The sequence below is a fragment of the Eurosta solidaginis genome, chromosome 5 (genome assembly GCF_040869045.1).
Source record: "Eurosta solidaginis isolate ZX-2024a chromosome 5, ASM4086904v1, whole genome shotgun sequence".
In the NCBI taxonomy this organism is placed as follows: Eukaryota; Metazoa; Arthropoda; class Insecta; order Diptera; family Tephritidae; genus Eurosta; species Eurosta solidaginis.
In genome coordinates, this window is record NC_090323.1 from 39,135,854 (window position 1) to 39,162,737 (window position 26,884).

The window sequence follows — 26,884 nt, forward strand, 5'->3', positions numbered from 1 at the left end:
ATAGGACAGTAATTACGACAAGTTTCTTATCTGAACAATCGGTTGTGGGGATATATACTATATATACGACCGATCTCATCACTTTTTTCAGACAACAATATGTGCAATATACGAAAGTATATGATGAAGCTACAATCTTATAAATTGAGGAAGATATGACAAAAATCCTCTCTTTCTGAAAAATCGGTTGTATGGAGGATATATGTATGCTATAGTGGTCCGATCCGGCCGGTTCCGACAAATGTCTAATCGGACACCCAAATACACCCGCTCACCAAATTTCATCAAGGATCTCAAAAATTGAGGGACTAGTTTGCATACAAACAGACAGACGGACAGACGGACATGGCTAAATCAACTCAGCTCTTCATCCTTATTATTTCCGTATTCTTAATGGTAGGTCTATCAATTTTCCTTTAAGGACTTACAATTTTGGGATTCCGATGAAATTAATATACCATTTCATTTTATGAAAGGTATAAAAAGTATAGAAAAATAAAATAAAATAAATAAAAAAATAAAATTTACAAAATTAAAAAACAACAGAATAAAATAAAATGAAATAAATTGAAATATAGTAAAATATAGTAAAAACGATGGAATAAAATAATATAAAATAAAATAAAATGATATAAAATAAAATTAAATTAAAATAAAATAAAAAAATTTAATAAAATAATAAAACAAAATGAAATTAAAAAAATTTAATAAATTAAAATTAAACAAAAATTACTAAAATAAAATAAAATAAAACAACTGAAGTTAAAAAATAAAATAAAATAAAAAATAATATAAAAATAAAACAAATTAAGCTAAAATAAAATAATGAAAAGTTAAGAAAAATAAATAAAGTAAAATAAAACAAAATAAAATAAGTAAATAAAATCAAAAAAATATGGTAAAAAATTGAATAAAAGTAAACAAATATAGCAAAAAAATATAATAAAATAATATAAAATTAAAATAAATTAATATAAAAAAATAAAAAATAAGCTAAAATAAAACAAGTAAAATAATAAAAAAGTTAATAAAAATAAAATGAAGTAAAATAAAACGAATATGGTAAAACATTTAATAAAATTAAACAAATATATTAAAAAAATAGAATAAAATAATATAAAATTAAATTAAATTAAATTAAATTAATATAAAAAATAAGCTTAATTAAAATAAGTAAAATAATAAAAAAGTTAAGAAAAATAAAATGAAGTAAAATAAAACGAAATAAAATAAATAAAATATGTTTAAAAAATTTAATAAAATAAAAGAAATTAAAATAAAGTAAAATAATATAAGATAAGATCAAGTAAAAAAAAAGATAAAATAAAGTTAAAAATGAAATAAAATAAATAAAAAATAAGATAATATAAAATAAAATAAAAAATAAGCAAGATAAAAAATTTTTTTATAAAATTAAAATAAAATAAAGTAAAATAATATAAGATAAGATCAAGTAAAAAAAGATAAAATAAAGTAAAAAATTAAATAAAAAAATAAGATAATATAAAATAAAATAAAATATAAGCAAGATAAAAGATTTTATAAAATTAAAATAAAATGAAATAAAATTATATGAAATGAAATAAAATACAATAAAATTAACATAAATAACGTAAAAGAAGAAGCATATCTTTTGAAATGCTGTTCTATATACCATTAGGTTGGTGTTTTTATGCATATATGAATGTAGAAAATTCATAAAGTCTGAACAATCGGATGTACGATACCGGCTCACCAAATTTTATCAAGATATCTCAAAAGTTGATGAACTAGTTTGCGTTCAAACAAACAGACGGACAGCCGGTCATGCTTCGGTACGTTTATTTGATTTACAATTTTGAGATTCGTGCCAAACTTAATATACATTTCATTTTCATGAATGTTATAACAAATTGTTTAAGCCGTGTCGCCTCTCGGCAGTGGGTTTGGCAAATACACCGTGTGCATTTCTGCCAGGAAAAGTTTCTCAAGTAGTAAAAATTCATCTGCATTGCAGCTTACTTACGGAGTCGGCCTAAAACATGGGACCCACGCCTGACACTTTGTAGGGAAAATTAAAAGACGAGCAAGACACAAATTGGAAGGGAAGCTCGGCCTAAGTCGAGGTGAATCGCACCAAGTATTTATATAAGAATTTTTCTTTTTTAATTCAGTAGTACCGCATACTTAGTTATACGAAATAATTATTTGTACGTTTTCATTAATGAATTTATTCTACATGGCACATGTATGTAAATAAAATGAAATCCAAAATTGCAAATAAACAAGAATCTACAAATAAACCAAAACTAATGATTTGCTTTTTTGGCTTTTGACTTGTTTCTTTTCAAAGCCGTCTTTTAACATTTTATTTGCTAATGCATAATTTATTTATTTACGCATGAGTTGAAGCTTAAATACACAAAAACATATGTATGTATGTATGTACATAAGCCCAATGAACATACATGTAAATTGGACACACATCTGCATTTGTATGTGTGTGCCTTTCAAATATTTCATTTCCTTTTCCTCTTGCTGCTTCACAGCTCACATGAGTAGCTTTTGTCGCCTGTTCATTGATGTTCAATATTGCTTTGTTGTTGTTTTTTGCTTATTTTAATTTACGATTTAGCTTTCTTACAATATTTTGCCACTTTTTTATGTTGTTGTGTCTTTCGTTGCTTGTATCGTGAATAGCGACGATTTTCTTCACATTCTTCGCTGTGAAATATTAGAAAAGGTCAGTATTTACTTACTTAAAAGTTATATACATATATACACATATGAATATGCCGGGTATTTTGCCGGCAATACAAATAATCTCATATAAATAGTCAATACACATTCGTACATACATATGTGGGTATGGTTGTTTAAAAAAGGTGAGTAAAAAACATTTACATGTAAAAGCGCCATTTTTTTGCAGTTAACGCTTGTTGGCGGAAAAGCTCGATTAAAACAATAAATGCTAATTTCAGAAGTGGAATAAGTTGAAACGCGGCTACTTTAGTAATGTCTCTTTGTTAGTCCCTAGACTATACTTCCCCTAGCTAGAACTTTCGACAAAAGCACTTTTTCGCTGCAGCAGTCTATCTCCGCACGAAATTTTCCCACGAAATTCTTTTTGCCCTGTGAATTTCATGCTTTTGGATCGTCAAGAGATCCCTATACTTGTCCCTGGCGCTTTTTTTCCGCGACCTTTGCCTGCTTAAGCATTTCTTTTACCTGTCTTCTAAGAAGACTCATCATGGCGGATTTCATTTACTCTGAACCTTACCAATCATTAATGTCTTTAAAAGGGACTTTTTGGATTCGTCCCCTTCTTCTATAGCGGCAACCTTTTTGGGTTGTTCTAGTTTGGTTTCTTAATGTTTTTGAAATGAGTTTCCTTCCTTTCCAAACCTATTAAGGGGGATGCCGAACCAATCATACCTTGATACATCACGCTTGAATTCAATATGATATGATATCAAACATATTGCTTGATGTTGGACTAACATATGTAGAAACTATACCGCTGCTGTTTTGCGGATTTCCTTTCGCCCTTACGACCAGCTGTCCTTCTTCCACTCCCCTAATTGTGCCTCCGTACTATGGGCCATATAGCAGGATGACAGCGTAAACGCGAGATTCCAAGTAGAGTAACAATAGATAGTTCTAACCCTTCCCATTGTGCGTAGTACATGCCGAATCCACACACGCTGAGCCCATTAACCCTTCCTCACGACTGCTGAATAAGCGCCACGTCAAACAAAGACCCATCAAGGATTTAAAGGAGTTCCCTCGACGCCACTTTACTGTGTTACCAGCGTGTTAGGACTGATATCCTCAGCACTGCTTTTTTCGCGACCGCAATGATGTATTTAAGGTTCATATGTAAGACTCAGCATCAATTCGCTGTCTGATCCCTTACAAAAACCTTCGTCGTGACATCTCCGTCCTTGTCTTAACTCTTGTTTTAAGGTTTTCGAGGGTCCTTTTAACCTTACCAGGTTTAGTGTAGGGGACATCCTCTCCTGAGTTGCAGACAAATTCTTCTTGAGCCAAAGAATATTTGCCCAGGCTGCTTGTAGCCTGTAATTGCTTGTTTATTTGGATGATGTAGATCCCTCATTAGGTCGAGGTACAATAAGTACTTTCCAATCCTGCGTCTTTTCTTGTGGTTCTGACTCTGCAGGGGGCGCAGCGTAATATCCCAGTGCATCACGCATGTAACCCATCGATCATTCTACCTTTAGTATCGTGGCTATATGCGCTTATTCCGCCACCTCAATACGCGTGCTCGTGTTGTGCTTTTGGAGGTAAGGAACATCTTCCTTTAGCCACTTCACGCTCGCGATGTTAACTTAACGACATTGTACCACTTACTTCATTCATCCCGCATGATCTGAGTCACAGCCCTAGCATTTTATCTTTTCAACCTCTTGAAAGCAGGCTTCTTGCCTTCAGCCGAACGTTGCCTCTCATTCTGCCTCCCGAAATTTTTTCCTCTTCGTACCGGTTGCAGAACCGAGGGATCCTTCAATTCGTAAAATTTTTCACGAATTAAAAAAAAACGTATATGACATTGGTTTTCATAGCTTCCGTTGCAAATATCATTGAGGTTTCTTTTCTAAATTATCGAAAATAAAAAAATAAAAATTTATTTGTCGAAATTCGTCGTTTCGTGTTCGCAGGTGTAGTTGTCTGAAGATAAAACGTATCGTGTATACTATTCCTTTACTTGCTTACATAAGTAGCAGTTTCCACCCCAGATGATGTGCTTCAGGTAGTAATTTCTTGATTTAGTACAAGTAATAAGTCTAGTTGGACTTTTGCAATATCGGCTAAAGGATTGTAAAGTATATCAGTGACATCATTAATTGAGGCTTAGATTTATGGAGTCTTGGACCTTTCGTATAAAATGGAATAAGTGATTCCAGCTTCGCGATAACTTTCGCCAATTCCGTACTTGTTGGAAGTCTTTCTCAATCTGCTATTTTCAACTCAGTGGAGAACCGCCTCTTCTTTTGTTGCCGAGCTCGACTGTCACGGAGATTGAATGAACATGATCTTGGAAATCTTGAGCACATAAGTTTGCTCGTCCTGCTGCCGTCCTAATAGCTACATTTGTAAAGTCTCTAATTGTTAAAAAATTGCTCTACATATACTAACTTAGCTTGACTTGACTTGTGTTAGCCAAACCCGCTTGGTCGACTGGTTTTTCTAAATTAACCGAAGAGAACACTTTCCTTTTTGTAGCAAACTAATTGAGGCGCTAACTGCGAGTACTCGTTAAAACAAAAACATGGCGATAAGAAACAAAAAAAAAAACTACAAAGACAAAGAAAAAAGGGCACCAAAGGAAAGCCGTCGGTAAACGGCAGCCACAAAACCAAACACACACAGTGCATTTTAATTATGATGACAAAAATAAAATTGAGTCGACAGCACAAATGCAGGGAGCTCGTTGCAACAAAAGTAATAAAACTAACATACCTGCATAGTTTGTATGTACAGATGCTACTATATACACACATGCATATATACACATAGTATTCCAACAGAAAAAGTGCGTTAAAACGTAAAAATGAAGCAGACGCAGAAGTGCGAACAGCGTTGTATTGGCATTAGGGTGCTGATATAGTGTGCTGATGACAAGCCAAGTTGGGAAGTGTCATGCTAAGAGGCACATATAAATATATATGTATGTATGTATTGGAATTAAAAAATTGCAAGAACGATGCAGGAGGTGCATTTTCCATATGCAGATGCACAAACACATGCAAATACTGATGCAGTTACATATTAAAAAATATAAATATTTACATACAAATGTGTATGAATGTATGTATATATACAAATATTTGCAGGAGTGCATTAAAATTGTATGTTTCTATATAAAAACAAAATATTCCATACTTGCATACTTATGTAAGTACCGTAAGTGCCCAGCAGAAAAATGTGTAAGGAATTGTAGACAATAAAACTTGTACTGAAGGAGCTAAGTATAAACACTTTTAATAAAGCTTATAAAAGCTATTCAATGTCTTGAAATAATGCCTTATACCGATTTCACACAGAAACTTGACCGAATCACAATTTTGCTTAATGGAATAATTAAGTTTTCCTTTTCACACAGAGCCACTTGCTTCATTAAGCGAGCATCTCTCGGTAGCCCCAAAAAAATATTACGCATTTAGAAACAATAATCAAAATGGATAGCAGCCGTTTCCTCCTTTACTATTACGACAGTCAAAATAAAATCATGTGTAACTTTTCATAGATGTTGCACCTAACCAAATAGGTGTCTGTATTAAAAAAAAAAAACTGAAATGCAGCGAAAATTAAATTTTTTAAATTTTTTGGTGTTTTTCTATTTTTCATAAATTATTAAAAATTATTTATTTTTGACGGACACTTGTTACATTGACAATAAAATTCGACCCATCAAGCAACATCTCCTAGATTATTTGCTCCATTAGGCATTCAATAAAGCAATAATGAGATAATTAGGAATTTTTGTTTTGCATGGAAGAATAAGATCTAATTATTTCATATACCCTCTGTGTGAAATTGGTATAACTCTGCTGAGACCTCTACAAGGCGATGGTGCCTGTCAATTTCGAAATTTTTTAGTTGAGATTGCAATGTGGGTCAAATAAATATAATTTAAGCTCATTTTGCTTCATAAATCCGTGATCTGGGCCATTAGCCGTTTTTTTTAATGGGCGTGGTTTACGGGCTGTAACGCAGAAACGGTCGAAAAAGTATTGCAGACGAAATATCTACACATGGCGCTCAACTTTGTTATGGACGGAAATCGCGGTAAAACCTTAGAAAATGAAATAGTTGAGTAAAACTGATTTTTGTGGCATTTGATTCTGATTATCTGAAAATTAGACGAGCTGGGATAGCTTGTACTGATAGGACACACTTACACTACTCTTTGCAAATCAAATCTTTGTTAATCAAAAAATAAGTTACGTTTGGCGTCTCTAGGATCCTGCTCTATTTGCGCGAGCATTCCATTTCGAAATGAGGAGATACCAAGGATGCTCAACAAACGAAACGATATGGCTTTGATAGCACACTTCGTGTTAAGGTTAGCTTTATTATTAACGTTTTAACATTAATGACATCATTTCGTTTTGGTTAAAAATGAAACAGACTTATTTTGATAGCTGCATTAACAATAAGATTCGCAAGAACGGAAACGATTGAAATTTGTTGATTAACGTGGAACTAAACGCTACGATGCATCCTTGGGAGATACCAAACCTTTCAAATTTTTATTTATTTCCAAAAATTTTACACGTTTGAAAATTTGAGGATAAAATTAAATCCTTCATCGCCAAAAGTATTTTTTCAACCAGTTGGTACGAAATTAAAAACCTATCTGTTTTCTACTAGTTTTTTTTTGTTTGTTCGGTTTAAATTTTCAACTGACCTGATAAATAATTCTAAAATTTCAGAATTATTGTAAGCATAAGTAAAAAGTCACAAACTTTCTCATACACAGTGATTACATGTTTTGAGACCCTCCGATACTACGTAACATTCTTTTCTACGACAGCATTCAATACCAAGCACCAACATGATTGTTGTTGCTAAATGCCAGTGCCTGTAACAGCTCGGCTATCATGCCTATTTGAAGTCTGTCAATCCCAAGTACCAACATGATTGTTGTTGTTAAATGCCAGCGCCTGTAACAGCTCGACTTTAACTTGGTTCCATTTTTATACTAATGCCGTTTTTCACTTTCCCGGTTCATATTTCTCCCGAACACTCCATCGCTCTTCCCTCGACGCCATCCATTATTCCGAGCCATAAATCAGGACAGGTATGTTGATCAACCTTTAGAGCATGGCCTACAGAAAGGGCATTAAAATGTATGCCTGAAGACATCGATATTCAAATAAGTTTTCGTGTAAGTAAAATGTCATGAAACTGAAATAAAAAAAGTCTGAAATCAAGCGCTGGAAATATATCCTATTAAATCAGTGCCAAAACCTCTAATAATAAATCGATACCTATATACAAATTGAGCATTTTAAACAGACTAAATAACGATCTTAAGAGTTATAGTTACATATTTAATATTAAGAGGTGACATGTATTATTATATGCGCGATAATTTAAATAAGTAACTTAACTTTACAAGAGGGTATGAGTTTTGTATACGTATGCCCATTAAGGGGCAGATGAAGGTTCTCAGAAGGGAGCTGACGCTCAGAAAGAGCTGCTGTATTATATATACATAAAATGGAGTAAGAGTAAGTTATAGTTAGTTATTTGAAATATGTATACATATATACTAATTTAACTCAAATAAAATACACCTCTTTATTTTGAAAAGCGAGTCTGACGTATCAAAATTACTATAATGCTTGTTAAAATCGCGGCACAAACAACGAAGAGCTTCGTGCATTTCGAAATATAAGGTGCAATTTTTTGTTGGCTAACCTCATCCAAGTACCACTCATTTACTTCCAAATCCATGAACTGTGTGCGCTACTCTTCCTTTGTAACGACTCACCAAAAAATTTTCCAAACACTATTGATGTGTGTGAGTCTCGGCATGAGTGTGCTTGGTGTGGGTGAAGTTTTGTTGCATAAGTATGCGTGTCTTCAAATTTTCTTTAATGAAGTGTTGTTTTGCATAAACAATGATAGCAAAAAATCCTGGTTTGCATATAAAATGCTTGTAATGAGAACTTAAGAGCTGTTAAAAACTAATAAACCTACTTAATCTTAAACTAATCGTAGTCTACGTTGCATGGTATTAGGCAGAGCATATGCCCGAATTAAATCTGTCGTCAAACTTTCGAATTGCGTAGCACGAAGAGTTAGTGGCAACAGTGACAGTGTTCAATGGAAGGTTGTATTGTTGTAAACTTTTGCTACTCTCGACTGAGTAGGATATTGAAAAGTAAAGTCCTCTCTCGGCGAGTAAAAATCAGGTTCTATAAGTCTCTCATTATAACTGTCCTGACGTTAGGTGCAGAATCATAGACAGTACCGAGATGATATATGGTGCCTCTTTGAGCTTTCGAGAAAATGTCCTCCTTAAGATTCATGGAGTTGCCATCGGCGCTTATAAACATATTGCAGAGAATAAAAGTCCAAAGGGTATGCTGGATAGGTGATGCTATGTGAATGAATGCAGGCGCTCCGGCCTAGCATGTGCCCCTATCGGCACCCATATTTGAAGGCCGAGGAAGTGGGAGTTCTCCACTGAGTAGAGGGAGACATGTGCATAAGGACTCGATCTCGTTTGGTGCCCCCAATTGACGTCAGTTATCGCAAAACGCCTTTAGCTGGCTTGACTCGTGACAAACGTTAATTATTTGTTTTCGTTTGGTTTCTTTCTTCTTTTTGGGGTTCTGAAGCTGATAAAAAAATAGAGTTCCTTCAAGACACTAGCTATTCCCGCTATTTGCTCTTATCGTTGATTTAGCCGCCACTGCTTCGCCTGCGCATTTCATCACTGCGAGGCGTATCCTTATAAGAGATGATTTATTACTCATGATTATTTCACTTCACAGAGGTAACGTTTTTAAGAGACAGTAACAACAGCGGCAATGCAGATTGTAAATGTGTAATATTTCAACTTTGTACATTTTGTGAAGATATTCGTGGTCCATAATAACCCCAATACGGGGACTTAATTTCCAGCTGCCCTACGGCGTCTGCGGAAACCGTGCGGTAAGATGAGACTGCCGCAGCGTTACTTCAAGGTTGTTGTTGTAGCGATAAGGTTACTCGCCGAAGGCTTTGGGTAGTGTTGTTGATGTGATAGTCCTTTGCCGGATACAGATCCGGTACGCTCCGGTAACACAGCATCATTAAGATGCTAGCCCGACCATCTCGGGAACGATTTACATGGCCACATTAACTATCAGTCCATCCATCCCTCCCATTCCAAGTTCCTCAAGAGGAGCTTGTGGATCGCCACAGCCTCGTCTGTTAGTGAGCGCTACACAACCCCTTGAATCCCTTACCTCAAGGTCTTTTTTGTTTCTATTTGTCTATTCTATATCACCAACCATCGTGTGATTATGGTGGGAATGTGTGTTTTTGTAAAAATGATGAACCCAGTATTTTCCGACGCGCTGCACTTCACTTATCAGCAGTCGGGACATAGCCCCCTCCATTTTCAATGCCTGCTATAGTGCGTTATATAAGGAGGATTTCATAATTTCAGCCAAGTTGAACATGCATAGTGGTTTCAAGGATGATAGAAACTCGCGCACACCAAAAGCTTGGCGCAGCTAGTTTCAACAACTTGTACCTCTTCCACGAGTATCCCAAATGGTATTGAGTTCTTTCAAGACCCATAGTCTTTTAAAGCTTCCCACTTGTTGAACGACAGCAAGAGCACTCATTTACTTCTATAAGTTCCTAAACTCATGGTTTTGCGAACGTAACGTCTTTTTGGCACGCTCGTCTATATATAATTCGAGCACACTACAGCGGGTTAATCGGATAAGAATATACCCGAACTTTTGGCGAATATTTTTTCCCTCGTAACAATAACATATATCAAGCACCCGCTTGTACAAGGGTAGACAACCTTTCAGCACCAACCTTATATGCATTCCAAATCTGATTTTTTAGATACCTGCCTACCTTTGTCCGGTTTTAAGGTACTTATGGTCCCTACCAGTAACCCAGCAAACACCGTTTCTAACGTTAAAGAAATATTGTAGTTTTACATTACGATTCTAATGTAGTCCTCTAATGCATTTCGAATCCAAAACAAGGTTAGAATTCGACTGTGAAACGATTCGAATAACACTAGAAATGCGATGTTATGATTATTGTCACAGTTATCGATTATTCGCACGACATGATCAGTCATCCTTAGTGTTATACAACCAAACTAAAAATAGTGAACAGTTGTGTGAAAATATTATAAGCTGCGAAATAAGTTTGTTTATAATAATAAATACTAGTAAGTGAAAATGAATCCAAGAAAGTTAAAAAGGGAAAGCGAGCCGATTATTGAAGTGCTATTTGAATGGCATGAAGAAAACGCTTTTTCTTCCGTACCTCAAACCAATGCCTAACTCAATCCTGAGGAAATAAGTGGAAGCGAAAATTTCAACAATTGGAATTATTTTTATTTTATTAAAATTTATAAGCTTGTAACCAAATAAAAGTATTTGATATAATGAAACAATGAAAATTTCGCTGATTTTAAATAACTGAACTTAATTGCGCATCACTTAAAAATTCTCATTAGAAACCCATTAGCAATTGACGTTGGAATTCGATTATATTTAAACCCTTTTCTCGATATCGAGAACGAAGTCCCCTTTTTGTCGAGAATGCTATAATTCGCGACAGTTTCGCAAATCATCCTCTAACCTTCTACCTTAGAGAAATACATTAGAATTCGATTCGCCTTCAAATCGTTTTCTAACCTAAATGTTTGTTTGGAAGGATACTGGATCATTATCCATCCAACTTTCATTGGGAGTATGTTTTCCTATAATAATACAATAGTTTCAAAACTAAATTAATTATGGTTAGTCTGATTCATTTCCCATGCGACAGCCGGTATTAAAATCTTCAGAAACGACAAGATTACCGGCGTGCTCTTGAAGATTATCCTTGAACTCATAGACAGGATCATTGGGCGACAGGTAGCAGGTAATTAATGTGCGACAGTTTCCCATAATTAGCCCTTTACAGTTCAATAGCATAATGTTATATATGCATTATTATTTTAAGTCGATATGCATTGAATAAATATTTCGCGTTATAAAAAAATGTCCATGTTTGTGCATTATGTCCCACTGTTCATCTGAGAAGTGCAACGCTAACAAAATAAATCGAAAAGAATATGCTTAAGGGCACTCATATACATATATTTGGAAAGTAAGCGCAATATTGCAATTGCAGCTCATTGCAACCAAAATGCAGGCACAAAATACCTTATGCATATACAGATACTCACAAGCCTTTAGAGGTGTGTTAATGGATATCTAGAGAAAATATATAACTGAGAAAAGGCAACGAGCTCTAGCAATGCACGAAAATGTCAAATTTGAAAGTGAGCGCCTGTACTGCATTAGCTATGAGTTTAAGAATTAAGGAGCGTATTAATGTACGAGTATGCGCGGACATGTATTGGTGTATTAATGAGCGCGCGGAGCCGAGGGGAACGCATACTCATACTTAAGCAGTGAAGTTGTTGTGTATGTTATATTTCTGGGCGAGTACATTGTACACATAGCGTTTTTGTGTATCTTTTTTACGAATACGCATGCACTTACTTTAGCTATGTATATTGAGTGTAAGTGCATCGTTGCATTGCATGTACTTAGTTGCAGCGCGGTGAGTGCGACTTGCAAGATACACACACAGCGTGAGCAAACGAATGGAGCAGCGTTCGCAGTACACATGAAAATACAGATAAAGGTGTGTGCATCGCTTTTGTGCCTTAAAATATGCAACGCGCGTTATTGTAGTGGTAAGCATATGGGAGAGTTTGAGAGCATTTCCACTTGCTATGCGCGCATATGTGTGGGTTACTTTTTTGTTTTTCAGATACAAACCACTGCGCGCGTGCATGTATACATATATATACACACGCATATAACAACTATACAGAATTGAACGAAATTTATAAAATAATTTTATTTTGCTCGTTAACGAATGCGCTAGCGCTACCCAACTAGCGCTCCCAAAGTCCCTACTGGATTGCACACATGCATGCCACCAACAATTGACTTATTTTTTGTGCATGTAGTTGTTTTTGTTCATTACATATATACGTATGTATACATATTTTTTTTGCTTAGCCATTGCCTTGCTCGATTGCCTGTGTTTTTCGATTTTTGCCGCGTTCGTTCAGCTTCAGTACGTCGTTCACATTTAATCCGTTCGGTAAGGCTGACACGGTTCTCGTCATACTTTACTGGCTACTGTGTTTTTTGCATTTGATTTCATATACATAGTTTTTTGTGTTTTGTATTTTATATTTTTTTTTTTTTTTGTTAGCTTTGCTTTTAGTCAGTATTTGCTGCCGCTTTGTTTTTTAGGGAATTCTTTGACGCGTTCGCGTTTTCGCGTAATCGAAGCGTTGTATGGTGCTTTGTGTTTTGTTTGAATATTTTTAAGTGTCTTGCTTTGGTGTTTTGTGTGTGCGCTATGTTGGTGTTTGAGGGCGCGCAGAATCAGCGTATCATCCAATTGGGGATGCGTTGCCCAGCAAAGGCGAGCGCTGGCATTGCGTTTGTTGTTTTGCATATGAGCGCAGAAAAAAATGCATTGTTGCGTTTTTTTTTTTTTTTTGGTGATTTATATTTAGTGATGTGGTTAAGTAGGCGCGCGCTGATGGTTGGTGAAGCAAACAAGCAAAAGCAAAAATATTTTAAGAAATACGAAAAAAATAACCTTTTACACGACAAGGTTGCCGCGTGTAGCGCGCAGGGTGGCGCTTCGTTTGGGCGCGGCGGAATTTAATGGTTATGCTATTTTAATATAATTATTTGGAAAGCGTCTGTGATTTTTATAAGCGCGCACTGTAAGCGTTTGCTTTTTATTTTGTTTTAGGATGCAATACACTCAGCGCTGCTGCGCGCGCTAGCAAATGCTTAAACTTAGGTTTAAATTGATTTTTTCAGAGAAATCGCGACGTAAAACGCGTCTGGCACAACGCCTTAAAACTAATAAACTTCTTAAGAGCACAATTGGCTAAAAATTCAAAGCGCGCTACCCAAAATGCATTTCCCCACATCCTTTCCACAACTCCAACTCAAGCCTGCCTACCTTTTCTGTTAACCTTACGCTCCTTCACTGTCAGCCTCACACTCATTTCACAAAAAAAAAACACGCGCTCTTATCGCCCTCATCAATCACTCCTTCCAAACGCGCGCGCATACCCAAGTACACTAGTTTAACGAGTGCGCGCTAAAGAAAAAAAAAAGTGTTCATAAAAAATCCAGAGCTCAAAATTACCCTCCACTCAACTTGCTAGCGCATGTATACAACAACAACAACGCACATATGGGTCTATACATTACTGGAAAAAAATCCTCATTTATCTGCGCCAACAACACTTTATAACTTTATACACATCTTTTTGTGCTGTGTTTCCTCACACCCCGCATGCCACCGCATAACTCTTCCATTTGATTTGTATGCACGCGCACTACCCCTCTGCATTAAATCCATCACATGCGCGCGCTCTCACTCCCTACACCTCACTCACACTGATTTTACCAACGCTTTGTAACGATAATTGAAAAAAATAATAATAATAAAATTCGGCTACTGCCGCACTACTTTGGTAGGTCTTCATTTCTACCACAACCGCTTCTAAAACTCTGAAGCGCGCCTCCATTTCTTCCGCACTTGTGCCGCTCCCAATAGCACAGCAACATTGTACCCATCTACATGCATACATGCATGCGAATATCGTTAACGCCGCCAACCATCCAATGATGCCACCATCCATGCTTTTGTGTTCTGTTGCTCTTGTTTGTATTGCTTGTTTGTCGTTGGCATCGCGCGCTTCGTTGTTGCTGTTGTCGGTTAGCAGACCAAGTACTAGCACTAGCCATCAACATCAGCGTAGTGGTAGTCGTGTTAATCGTCGTCGTCATCATCTCTTGTGTTGTTTTTATTGCGCGCAAGTTTTTTTGCTTACCTGCACCGCGTCGCGCCACAACGCGCTGCTTGTACAAATACTTTTTACAGCGACTTTTTGGTTTAACTTCAAGTTTACTTTTTTTCTTGTACCCCCAATTGTGCTTGGCTTGTTTTTTGTTTATAGTGTGTGTATGTGTTTGTATATATCTTTTTAGTGCCACATACTTGTAAGTACAAGTATATATTGGTGCTGCGTTTGCGCTTACCGCGCCGCGTCTGCTGTTGTTGTGACAACGCGCGTACAATTTATGTTTACCGGCGAGCCGTTTGCTGTTCGTTAACGTTGTGGCCGCCGTAGTCGTTGCGGGTTCTTGAGTGTATTCAAAAGATTTTTGCACATATTCATCTTTTTGGCCGTTTTCGGTGCGTTTCGTTGGGCGCGCATCTTCGCGCAAAATTTTTTATATTATTTCCGTCTCTCAAGAAAAGATAGAATACAAAGAAAGAAACCAAAAAACAAAAAAAGATTAAATTTTGTTGGTATCTTTTACGACGACTTGCTGTGTACACTTGATGATGTCTTTTTGTATTACTTGGGCTTTCTTAACTTTGTTAAAAAACCACAAAAAATTGTATTCGACAACGCTTTGTTGTTGTTGGCATTGTTTTTGTAGTTGTTGCTGTTTCAGCACGACGATTGTTCCTTGGCGCGTTTCTTTGCGTTGTTCGCGTGCCGGCAGTATCTCGAATTGTGTACTGACTTTTGGTTTGCTCTGGAGTAGAATGCGAGACAATATTTTCGGTGAACTTAGAAAATTTTTGATTTTGTGTTTTGTTGTAGATTATAAAAACAAAAAAACAAAAATTCAAAACAAGTACAAAAAACTAATCTAAAACAAGAAAACAAATCTTAAACGAAATGAAACGAATGTGTGGAAGCAGTGTTGGGAAATTGAAAACAAAAATATCGAATCAAGCAGTGTTGGTGGTGTGAGAAAAAGTGTGTATTAGAATTGGGAGCTATGTCTCTAATAAAAAAATCAAAAACAAAGAAATATCACTTAAAAAAAATGTCGATGGAACTTATTTAGATAATCCTTATGATGACTTCAGAATGAAAGCGAAATATCGACCGAAATAAAATTACAATTACAACATACCAAGTTGTGGTTTTTAAATGAATTTGGCCTTCAGCTCAATAAAATAAACAAAATATACTTAAAAAAAACCATAAAAGGTTTATATATTTAAATTTGAATTTATCGTACCGAACAGAAAAAAGTTTGGGCATTTCAATACAAAAATTCTCGGTACCCGCAAATAAATATACCTAACAAAAAAAAAAAAATTTGAAAATTCAAAAATTCAAAAAAATCTTAGCAGACTTAGGTACACTTGCAGAACTTCTAGCTAGCTACATGTCTAGCTCCGAGTTAATTAAAAAATTTTTCAAAAATGTATGAGTTTTTGAGGGGTTAAACTCAAACATTTTTGACAAATTTTTAAAATTAACTCTGAGCTAGAAAAATAAATTGCTGTTTTGCAAGCGGTCCTTAAAGTAATCAAATAATATATAAAAAAAAAAATTTACAATAAAAAAAAATTGAGTACAAACTATACTATTCGAAAAACGTATAGTTCAAAAAACTCATTAAAAATAAGAACTTCAACCTAAGAACAACAGAAGACAATAATATAGAAAAGAATAATCACATATAAACTCAATTATAACTCAAAAATTCCAAATCCATGCGCTTTCGCACATCGGAGAACTATTTCCAATATTATTAGGAATATCAGATTTTTGAGTTAAAGTCAATAAAGGAAAGTTATAATGAAAAGAAATATATAAAAATTATTATTATGAAAAAATATTCAACATAGCTAAAGGAAAAGCTCTATTTTGATGAGCTCAAAGACCCAATCTTCCAAACACATCTCAAAATTCCTGATGACGATTTAATATTAAAGCCGAAATATCGAAAATTAATGTAATAAAAAACAAAATCAAGTGTTTTATTTATAAACCAGCGTTTGAGCTCAAAAAATAAAATAAAACAGTTCCTTTAATAACGTCAAAATCAAATCAAACAACATAACTAGAAAACAGTTACCTATAATAATAAAAATTACGAATTATAGAAAATTGATAAACCTGTTTTATTTTTTTTTATTTATTTTTTTTTTTTTGAATAAGGAATTAAAGTAATAAACAATTCAAGAAAACGAAAATGTTAAATAATAACAAAATTTTAAACAAAAATACATCTCTTTCTTTGGACATAAACGAAAATCTATATATATAAAAATCAAATTCTGTGTGTATGCTCGCTCTGGAAACGTATTTCCCACACAAACGGGAATATTTTAGGCTAAAAATAATTTCGATATATAAAAGGGGCGTGGCACCTCCCATACAATTGGAATCTTTGAAACTGCATAACTCTGAAGTTATTCATGCTAGAACATTGAAATTCAGTAAGAAGTTATATGAGGTCAATCCCTAACACCACCAAGAAAATGTGGGCTGAGATAGAAGGGGCGTGGCACCTCCCATACAAATGGAATATATCATTTTGCAAATCTCTGGATGTAGTAATGGTAGGATAATGAAAATTGGTAAGGAGCTATATGACGTTAAGTCCTAACACCTCCAGTAAAATGTGGAATGCCTACAAATGGGATTTTTCAGAACTATGGCTGCCGTACAAACTTAGGTTATTTTAACAGCTAACTACAGACTTGAGTTTGGCTGTTATACCGTTTGGACGTATAGTAATCTGCCGCCGTTAAAATTTTTTGTTAATTTCAGTCTGTCTACATCTTCTATATCTATATAAAATTCAAACAAACGATACTACTTATCAATCCATTGACATAGGCGTGGAAGAATCGCAAGGTGTGCATTGTCCGGTTGAGTTTCTTAACTCCTTGGAGCCACCACGAATTCCTCCTCATCGTTTAATCCTTAAAAAAGGGTCCATAATATTACGCTTCGTAATTTGGATCTCCGCGCTTATGTAATGCGACAAGGCTTATCATCACAAAACTTCCAATGTCATTGAAGCAATGATTTGATCGGGAAATTTCGAAAACAACAAAGTTTTCATACCAAGGATTCAATTAATACCGACAGATATGCCTTTAAATTTCAAACGCCTCAAATTTCCTATTAGGTTGACTTTCGCAATGTCTATCAATAAAGCGCAAGGAGAGTTATTAGCTGTAGCAGGAGTCAATCTTACCAACTCATGCTTCACCCATGGCCAATTATAAATATTTTTATTATATAAAAAATAAATATTTTTGTTTATACTCCAAATAATTTACAAAAAATATTGTATATCCTATGGTTTCAGCAGTACCTAAATTCGCAAATACACATCCTTAAAATAACTTCAAAACTTGTGTTATTTATTTTGCATATTTTTATAGAAACGTGGGGTGGAACCCACGGGAATAAGCTAGTAGGCAATAAAAAACGTACAATTGAGCAACTTATAAAAAATAATAAAATCTTAAAATTGCAACAGAAGAACTTAAAAGAATAAAAACCCAATCACTATAACTCAGCCAATCAAACAAGAAATAATAATATATATAAATAATCGTCATTAATTAAAAAAAAAAAACAAATTAAAAAGCAAAGCGTCTATAATTTGAACATAAACCAAAATAGACACCTAAAAAATAAAATTAAAAGAAGTGATAAAAAAATCATACAACAAAAACTTCAATTCAAGAACTTGAAGAACTAAAAGCCCTATCTCTATAACACAGCCGAACAAACAAACAAATTTATATAAAGTAAGTAAACTATAATTAAATAAATACAGAAATGGCTAAAAAAAACTTTATTTATTTCAAGAAAAAAAAAATAACAAACAAATGAGAAGTTGCAGAAAACAAAAACGCCTTACAAAGAAAAATTAGACAAGCAAAAACATTTATAATTAAAAAACAAACTTAAACTTATGAGAAAACATTAGCACTTTAGCTCAGCCATACCACTACTGAGTAGAATATCAGTCAAATGTAGTGTAATACAATAGCGTTATTGGAAACTTTGTTAAGTTAAGACCTTTAGGAGAAGTGGGCGTGGTCTTTAACCGCTTTTGGTTATATTCACTCAGTCTATATAATTTGGCAAGGATAGTGTCTCTGACAAATTTTGATGTAATATTTTTAACGGCTTTCGATTTACGCCTTGTTAAATTTCCAAATTTTCTTCTTCTAAATGTGGGTTGTGCCACGTCCATTTTCCAAAATTTTTTGGAATTTATGTTTTGCGTCATAAAACCAGGTGGATTGGTTTCATTACCTTAGCGGTATTCGTTATTGAATTATCTCTTTTTTTCCATTTTTCCAATTTTTCAATATCGAAAAAGTAGGCGTGGTTATCGTCATTTTCAATGCCAATCTATTCTGCGCTCAGAAAAGTCCGCATACCGAATTTAGTGAAGATATATCAATATTTGCTCAAGTTATCGTGTTGCCGTTACCGACGTGTATGGCTTTAATCAAATCTTATTTCGATACTGATGATTTTGATATATGAAAGTCTATATCTATCTCGATTGCCTAATACCTGTACAACCAACCGTTATCCAATCAAAGTACAGCTAGGTATAAAAATTGGTAAAAAGTATAAAACATTGAAAATTTCAAACAAAGAACTTAAGGAAAATCAAAATTGACAGAACTATTTATAAGCCATAACTCGTCGATCAATTCGCAATCAATAGATCTTGAAGTTGACTTCAGAACCAAATAAAAAGTTAAGGCCTTAAGCTTTAAAGCTCCCAAAAACTAAAAAAAATAAAAGGTGTTCCAAAATGACAAATTTGATATTCTGCTGCTTAATTAGAAACATTTAAGTAACTTCTCTTTAACTGGTAAATATAAGAGCTATTTAAACTTTAAAACAATGCCGTCTACCTATCTCAGACGTAACTAACGAAGTTGTTAACTATATAGTTTAGGCGTAAAAATTTAAACTGTGCCTGGCGGGACAGCGATATTTATCGTCTCTGAAATTTAATGACTTCACTTTCTTATTTCAGATAAGTTATAAATATTTTTACGTAATTTGAACTTTTATATGTTTAAGTAAAGTACTAAGTTGCAATTTGTTTTCTGACTACATTAATAAATACTCATAACACACTCAAAAGAAAAATATTTCAGCGTTTTATAAAATTTCTTAAACTTAAAATTTTATTTTTTTTCCATAGAAATTTTAATTAAGTGTAGTATAAACTTAAGTTTGAAAGCTTTATTATTTAACTTTAGGCAAAAAGCTCTAAAAATTCAAAGCTTAAAAATGAAAACGGTTAAGTAAAATTTTTTTTTATTTTCAAAACTGTTTTGTTTTCTTAAAAGGTATAAACAATATAAGCAACACTGCTAGAAAGTTTGTAAATTGAGATAAAAAATAAGAACTAAAACACAAAATTACAAATTTTCTATTAAAGCTAATTACTTAAATGAAAAGAAGTAAGAAAGTCTATACACTTGAAATGCTGTTGTTGTTTGTTTCGTGTGCTTAATAGTGTTACAAGGTTGCAAGGCTGCGCAACAATATATGTACATATGGTTCTATTCTAAAACTAACATAGAAAATTGCTTAGTCATAAAAGGGGCGGTGCCACGCCCATTTTTTTAAATGTGATATTTTTCTTATTTATTGTTATAAATCCACTTGGGGAATGAAATACCATTGATATAAAGCTTTTTTTTTTTTGCAAAGATATAGCTTATTTTATTCATCCACGACCCTTTTAAAAATCTTTTTTTCTTATATAAAGCATTCCTTATAGTAAAGGCAACCTCTCTGCCGAATTTTGTTACGATAGGTCTAACGATTTTTGATTTATATTTGCAAAATTGATTTTGTCACAAGTGGACGGTGCTACGCCCATTTAAAACTTTTTTCAAATTTTTATCAAGAGCCTCAATATCAGTTCACATATCAAATTCCAACATTCTAGGCGTATTATTTACTAAATAATCAAATTTTTCTTGTATTCCAAAATGTTATATATATAAAAAGCTCATTTTCAATACCAATCTGTTCTGGGTCCAGATAAGCACGTGTACCAAATTTGGTGAAGTTTTCTCAATATTTACTCAAGTTATCGTATTAACGGACAGATGGACGGACGCACGGACATGGCTCAATCAACTTTTTTTTCCATACTGATGATTTTGATATATGGAAGTCTATATCTATCTCGATTCCATTATACCTGGACAAACAACCGTTATCCAATCAAAGTTATAAATACCCTGTGTACAGGTACAGCTGGGAATAAATATAATAATAAATAAATCACAAGTAAATTAATACACAAGATAATTAAAATATTTGAAATTTCATAGTTTGAAGTCAGGAATGAATAAAAATACAAAATAGTACAACATAGAATCAAATAACAATTACAATATGTAATTTAAAAAAAATTTAACTCAAAGCAAACGCCTATATGTAAAATTAAAAATACAATTAACAATAAAAAAAAATAAAAAAAAAAAACAAAAACATGCATTTAAAAATGGTAAAAAAAAAAATGTTAAACATTTTTGGGAAAAAATATCTCTATAAAACTTAATTAATAACGTTTTTGCAAATTTGTGTACAAAAAAAAATTGTAATTGAAAAAAATCTATATATTTGAAATCCAAAAAAAAACTTCTACATAAAATATAATAAATTATTGACATAATGTGCAATGGTGAAAGTTATGCTGTTATTGAAAAATATGGTTTTCCTTTTTACTATAACGGACTGTTTGTGAGTTAAGTAAGAAGGAATATAAAGCTCTTAAAAAGTATTCAATAAGTAACAAAAAAAAAAAGTGAACTTTGAAAACACTATACACTATATTATGACTTTAAGCTGTGCATAAAAGAATAATAAGTTTTTTTCACAAAAAAAGAAAGAAAGCAAAAAAAGTGGTGTATATTGGAACGATTTTCCGTCATCCCTTGTCAAATTTGGTTTTGAGACAAACCGGTTTCGGCGTTGTGCCATCATCAGTGTCGATTTTCGTTCTGAGGGAAAATCGTTCCAATATACATCATTTATCCACCATGTCGGAAAATCAACAAAACAAGATAAGTAAAAAAAAGTGACGTTTCATCGATTGGAATAGCGAAATAATTTATTAAAAAAAATTGTGAAATACTGATATTCAGACGAAAATTAAAATTTTTAATTAGATTTTGGCGAACTAATGTAAAGAGAGAAAAGCATGGCATGGCGCCACGTTTTGTAACAGTTAAACCACTACAGTAGTGCGGGTTCCTACTACCAGTAGAAAAGGCTTTGTAGATGCTTACATGGTACAATCGAAAGACCTGTCACCTTGTTCTGATGTCACTTTCTTTAAATTTTTGCTAAATTATTAAAACAAATTAAAAACATCGATTGCTTTCACCGAACATTTTTTGAACGTTTAAAAAATTATTTAAAAATATTGATAAAAAGCATGTATAGACAAGACTTAAATTAGACTAGGTTAAAACAGAAAAAGCCTAGTTTTGTACTTATATAATATAATATTACTAGTCCACCCTTTTAAAATTGCTTGTACTTAGGATCAGAAACAAATTTTTCAATCAAAATATTCATGTAATTTTTTATACCATACATTACCTAGTGCTCCTCGAATAAAAAGCTACTAAAAATAGGTTGTTCGGCATAGATTCTACGATTTTATGCTTGAATTTCATTGCCTGAAATCATTTTTTAAAATATTCGTAATTCATAAAATTTGACCATACGTTGATAGGTATTTGCTATTGTCTCCGAAAAATTTGAACATTTTATCAAGTAATAAATGTTAGGCTGTACTGGCCGATTCATGAAGACCTCACATAGACTGAATAAGTGCGTTGTGTTACCAGTTATCAGTGTTACCAAATACTAGACGATTTTGATAACCTATGTCACTTGCTGCGTTTAGATCTGATAGTTGCATCACTCCTAACGGCTGGAGTCCCGCAAGCGCGTGGCACGAGCACAACCAGCACTTCCTACATCTGCTATCACTAGGCAAGCCTAATTTAAAGGCAATGTGATGCCAGAAGGCAGGATGCAGTCAGAATACCCATCATAAGTTCACAGTCATTTGATTGTTTTTTTGTTGATTTGACTGTTGACATACTCAATTCAGAATCAACAATTTGTGCGTAGTTGATTTAATAAATATTTGCGATGGATAAAATTTGAAAAATATATCGATTAAATAGCCCCTTAACTCGGTTCATTTTATCAGCTTTTTCTTTCAGTGTAGATCCAACTCATCAGCAACGTTTTGGCCGGCTTTTCTATCTATTCGGATAGCACAGCGATGATTTGTGCCTAATTTCTATTCTGTTTGTTGCCAATCAGTTTTCACAGTGCTGCGACATTTACAGAATCATTAGAATAGCGGGGTCAAAACGGAGCTAATAAGTTTGTTTAATATTTTTTTTAGAAAGAAAGCTAAGTACAAATAACTAGTACCAATTACCAGAAGTAAAGTACCCCTGATTAAAGTGGCTCAAAAGTAATAATAAATTTGAAAAAAATGTACAAAAAAATAAGAGTTATGAAGCAAAATTATTCCATTAAAAAGTACATACAAAAATACGTATAAGTAAACAAAACTATAAATGCGGAATAAAAAATAAAAAATATATGCAAAACCGACTAAATACAAATGAAAATCATAAATCCCTTAAGAATTAAACTACGAATTAAATATCAATTCTAATGAAATGCAATGCTTTCAATTTCACGCGCAATCTTCCACACTTTCGTTATCACCGGCAATCGGACGCATTCGCGTCGGTTACCGCAACAAAGAGACCAATACAAAACTGCTTCCCATATTGTCCTAGTCAAAAGCAACAACAGCAAAGCACAGCTAAACCACATTCGCACATCTAAATGATATCGAATACTAATAGCGACGGCAACGATGGCGGCAACAACAAAGCTGCACTTCTCTCGTTGGGTGGCGATGGTGGTGTAGGCGTTGGTTGTAGTAGTGTTGCGCGCGTGATTAGAGCTTAGAAATTCACATACGAAGCATTTCGTTTAAGTTTCTTTTTTTCTTTGGTGTTTCGAAATGGTGCAAAATATGCATATGCGAAATATGTGTCTGCATGTATGTGTGTGTGTGCGTAAATGGCTGTCTGTGAATGAACGGAAACTGCGCGACGTTGCGCTGTGCTGCTTTAGACAAAACATGGTTTAGTTTTTATTTTTAATTATTTTGTTGTTTTTTTTTTCTTTTGTTTGCAAAAAGTCTTATGTGACGACGTGCGCTTAGAAAATGAAAATGAAAGATATTTACTTACGAGTGCGAAAGTGCAGTGTTTAGAAGATGCATAGAATGAAAGATGCTAATACATAAATTGGTTCATTCAATTCCTAGCTACATACATATATGTTTACATATGGGAATTTGTATATAGGAATGTGTGTGCATTTTCTTTGGTTTTTTTCGGCTTCTTGCACTTTTGTGTAGATTTGTGCGTGTTTTAACTATAGTTACATACATACATACGTTTGTTTATTAGGAGCGCATAATTTGCATATTGTTTATGTGTAGTATTTTGTGAGTTCGGAGTTAACAAAAGAACTGATGCAAATTGTTAACTTACTAAGGGAAATCAAGTTTATTTCCATAAACTAAAAATGTAAGCTGCGACAACCTCCGAAGAAATTTGAGGCCGAGCTTCTCTTCCAAATTGTATCGTATTCCTTTAAAATTTTCAATAACATTTTTTACGCCGATTCCGAACGGCATCTGTAAGGCAGACGAGTTTTCACTGCAAAACTTTTCATGGCAGAAATATACTCGGAGTGTTTGCATCTTTTCTCCTTAAAAACAATTGAACCCAGAATCTTCGGTATGGTAGGCGGAGCTCGCTACCACCGCACTACGGCGGTCGTCGAAGCACGTATAAATAATATTGATATAATAGTGAACACCGTAAGCATTGCTAATAATGCACTACTATAAAATTTAATGTCTCTAATCAAGTTCTGTTGAACGAGCCTAAAAATATTCCACACTCAGAGTGTTAGCCAGTAGCGTAGATAGGGGGGATTTGGGGGATAGACTCCCCCCCCCCCCCCCCCCCCATCGGAGTCGGTAATGTATATATATATGTATATGTATATTCAGGTTTAGTCTCAAAAAATGATCAAGGTTCTGCTCAATGTTCCGTTTTCAACTGACATCGGCATCACAGCTGATGAGGTCATTGATGAGTTATCTAAAAAACCCATTGCACATTCTCTATCCCTCCCCATGTCCCAAGGCTATCTACGCTACTGGTGTTAGCAAATCACTGTCCAGGCCGAGCACGCTTAGAAAATCTTTTTCTCATTGAAAAAACTTCTTTCAAAGTTTTTGTTTTTGCCTTGCCCGGTAGTTGAACCCAGAATATTCGGTGTGGTAGGCGGAACTCGCTACCATCACACCACGATGGTCTTCTAAGCACAAACGTACATATAAATAATATTGATATAATAGTGAACAGCGGAAGCATTGCTAATAATGCACTGCTACAAAATCTCTAATCAAGTTCTGTTGAACGAGCCTAAAACTATACCACACAATTTGGGCTAAAAATCTATAGTATCTATACAATTTTATCTAATTGTGTTTAAAAGAGCATTCATGAGAGTAAATATGAATCTATCTGCCTTTAAACCAGTATAAATGCAGGAGATTTCGATTTTAAAACTCAGCCACATACAAAATCCAAATTTTCTAGTTTTTCTGAGTTCAAAATTTAGCAGAATAAGAAAAAAGGCGTATATGAGCAAAAACACATAAGTTCTACCTTCTCAGCATTGGATATGTAAAGAGGCTGAAAAAAATAGCATTCGATCCGTTCTTTCAAATATCTATAGATTGGAAACGCCAAATGTAGAGGACAGATCTAAGAAGGCATCAACCGCCTGGGGTGGGGAGCCTTCACAAAAAGCTTGGACCTCTCGTCAAACTTAATACACTGGCACACGTTTTTTACCAGCCGCCCTGTGCTTGCTTCTACACCTCCATTCCCTGAAGAGGGATGTGGGGTGAAGAACTCGTTGAGAACCGTCAGCTGTGAACTTCCTTACATACAAAATGCTTTTGCAAGGGAATGTTGAATGGGTTTCTTATAGCAGCTCAATGTAAGCCGCAAACTCAAAACTGCCAGTCAATTTAGTATATTCTAAGCGAAATTGGCAGCAAATTAAGGATAAGGTGGTTGAGATGGTATCCAATATTATTAGGAAATTTTGCATTTAGCCGCACAGTCATGCTGCAATTTTTAACCTGAGACCATCAGTATTGCGATTAAGGGTTGTCTTGTAATCACTTTCCCCTGTTGCGATTGCTCTTAACTATTTTTATTATCAAACAACCCGGGAAATTGCTATGCCGACTCCTTGCCCGCGTGTGAGCCGGACGTTGCCCTGACTTAACAATATTGCTATTGAGAAAGCTCGGTGAATAATTGACCTCGCTGTAAATTCTCTCGAACTATTTTACTATGATCTGGGTCCTGGGCAAAGTAATATCACAGGCTATTTTCACGCGCTATCATGGCTGTGTGTATGTGAGTTTAAGGAATTCGAAGTTCCGCTGCCTATCTGAGGTCTGCTCTAGTACAGATGGGCAGACAATGCTTTTTAAAGTGTAGCGAGATTCCCCTTGCCAAAAGTTCATGCAATTACGCGTTTATACGGAACACTGTCCAAGCGGTGCACCTTAATGTATTGGCAGACCCTTCGCAATGCACCTGCATGGTGGATGATGAAGTCTAATATCCCACCGACTGCGTGCGTTTGCTTCAACTGAGATGAAATTATTTCGGTCCCAGCTTAACCTCAACCTTATTCTGAATTATATCACCGCAATGCATTTTCTTTCATGATTTCTTTAAAGGCACTATATTTCCAAAAAATTTTCCACATAGACATTTCATGCCGCACATGTTCGAATTACTCAAACTTGCCTTCCCTTTTCATATTTATTCTCACCACTCTTCCTCATTCCATTACATTTTACAGCTGATAGTTATTCATCAGACAGCAAAAGTCACTGCGCCGTGCTAGCGGCGTTCTGAACTTGAAAATGTATTTGCTTTTATATTTCTAGTTATTTATTTAGCAATCGAGTGCGCGTGTTTTCATTCACATGGCACGAAATTCCACAATGAAGCTTCTAATACTGCGTGCACTATAAAGTTCCACCCTCAACGCACACGTCGCAGCCAGACATCTAACTTCTAAATCTAAAAACACCACTCCACACCATTTTACCAC

At 34.3% G+C, this 26,884-nt stretch overlaps 1 protein-coding gene across 8 annotated transcripts in view; it reads left to right on the plus strand.

The window, feature by feature from the left end:
- The window catches only part of jim, a 214,309-nt gene that overhangs the window by 39,092 nt on the left and 148,333 nt on the right, over window positions 1–26,884 (plus strand). For 4 of the 8 annotated variants that reach the window (XM_067757249.1, XM_067757240.1, XM_067757256.1 and 1 more), the window contains exon 1: window positions 12,835–12,858. The exons of 1 other annotated variant lie outside the window; for it this stretch is intronic. The gene's annotated coding sequence lies outside the window, so the exon portion shown is untranslated. Of the gene's footprint in view, window positions 1–12,834; window positions 12,859–14,916; window positions 14,989–15,030; window positions 15,368–18,348; window positions 18,373–26,884 lie in introns of those variants that run through there. 3 more of the 8 variants (XM_067757243.1, XM_067757244.1, XM_067757242.1) reach the window with 3 other exon arrangements.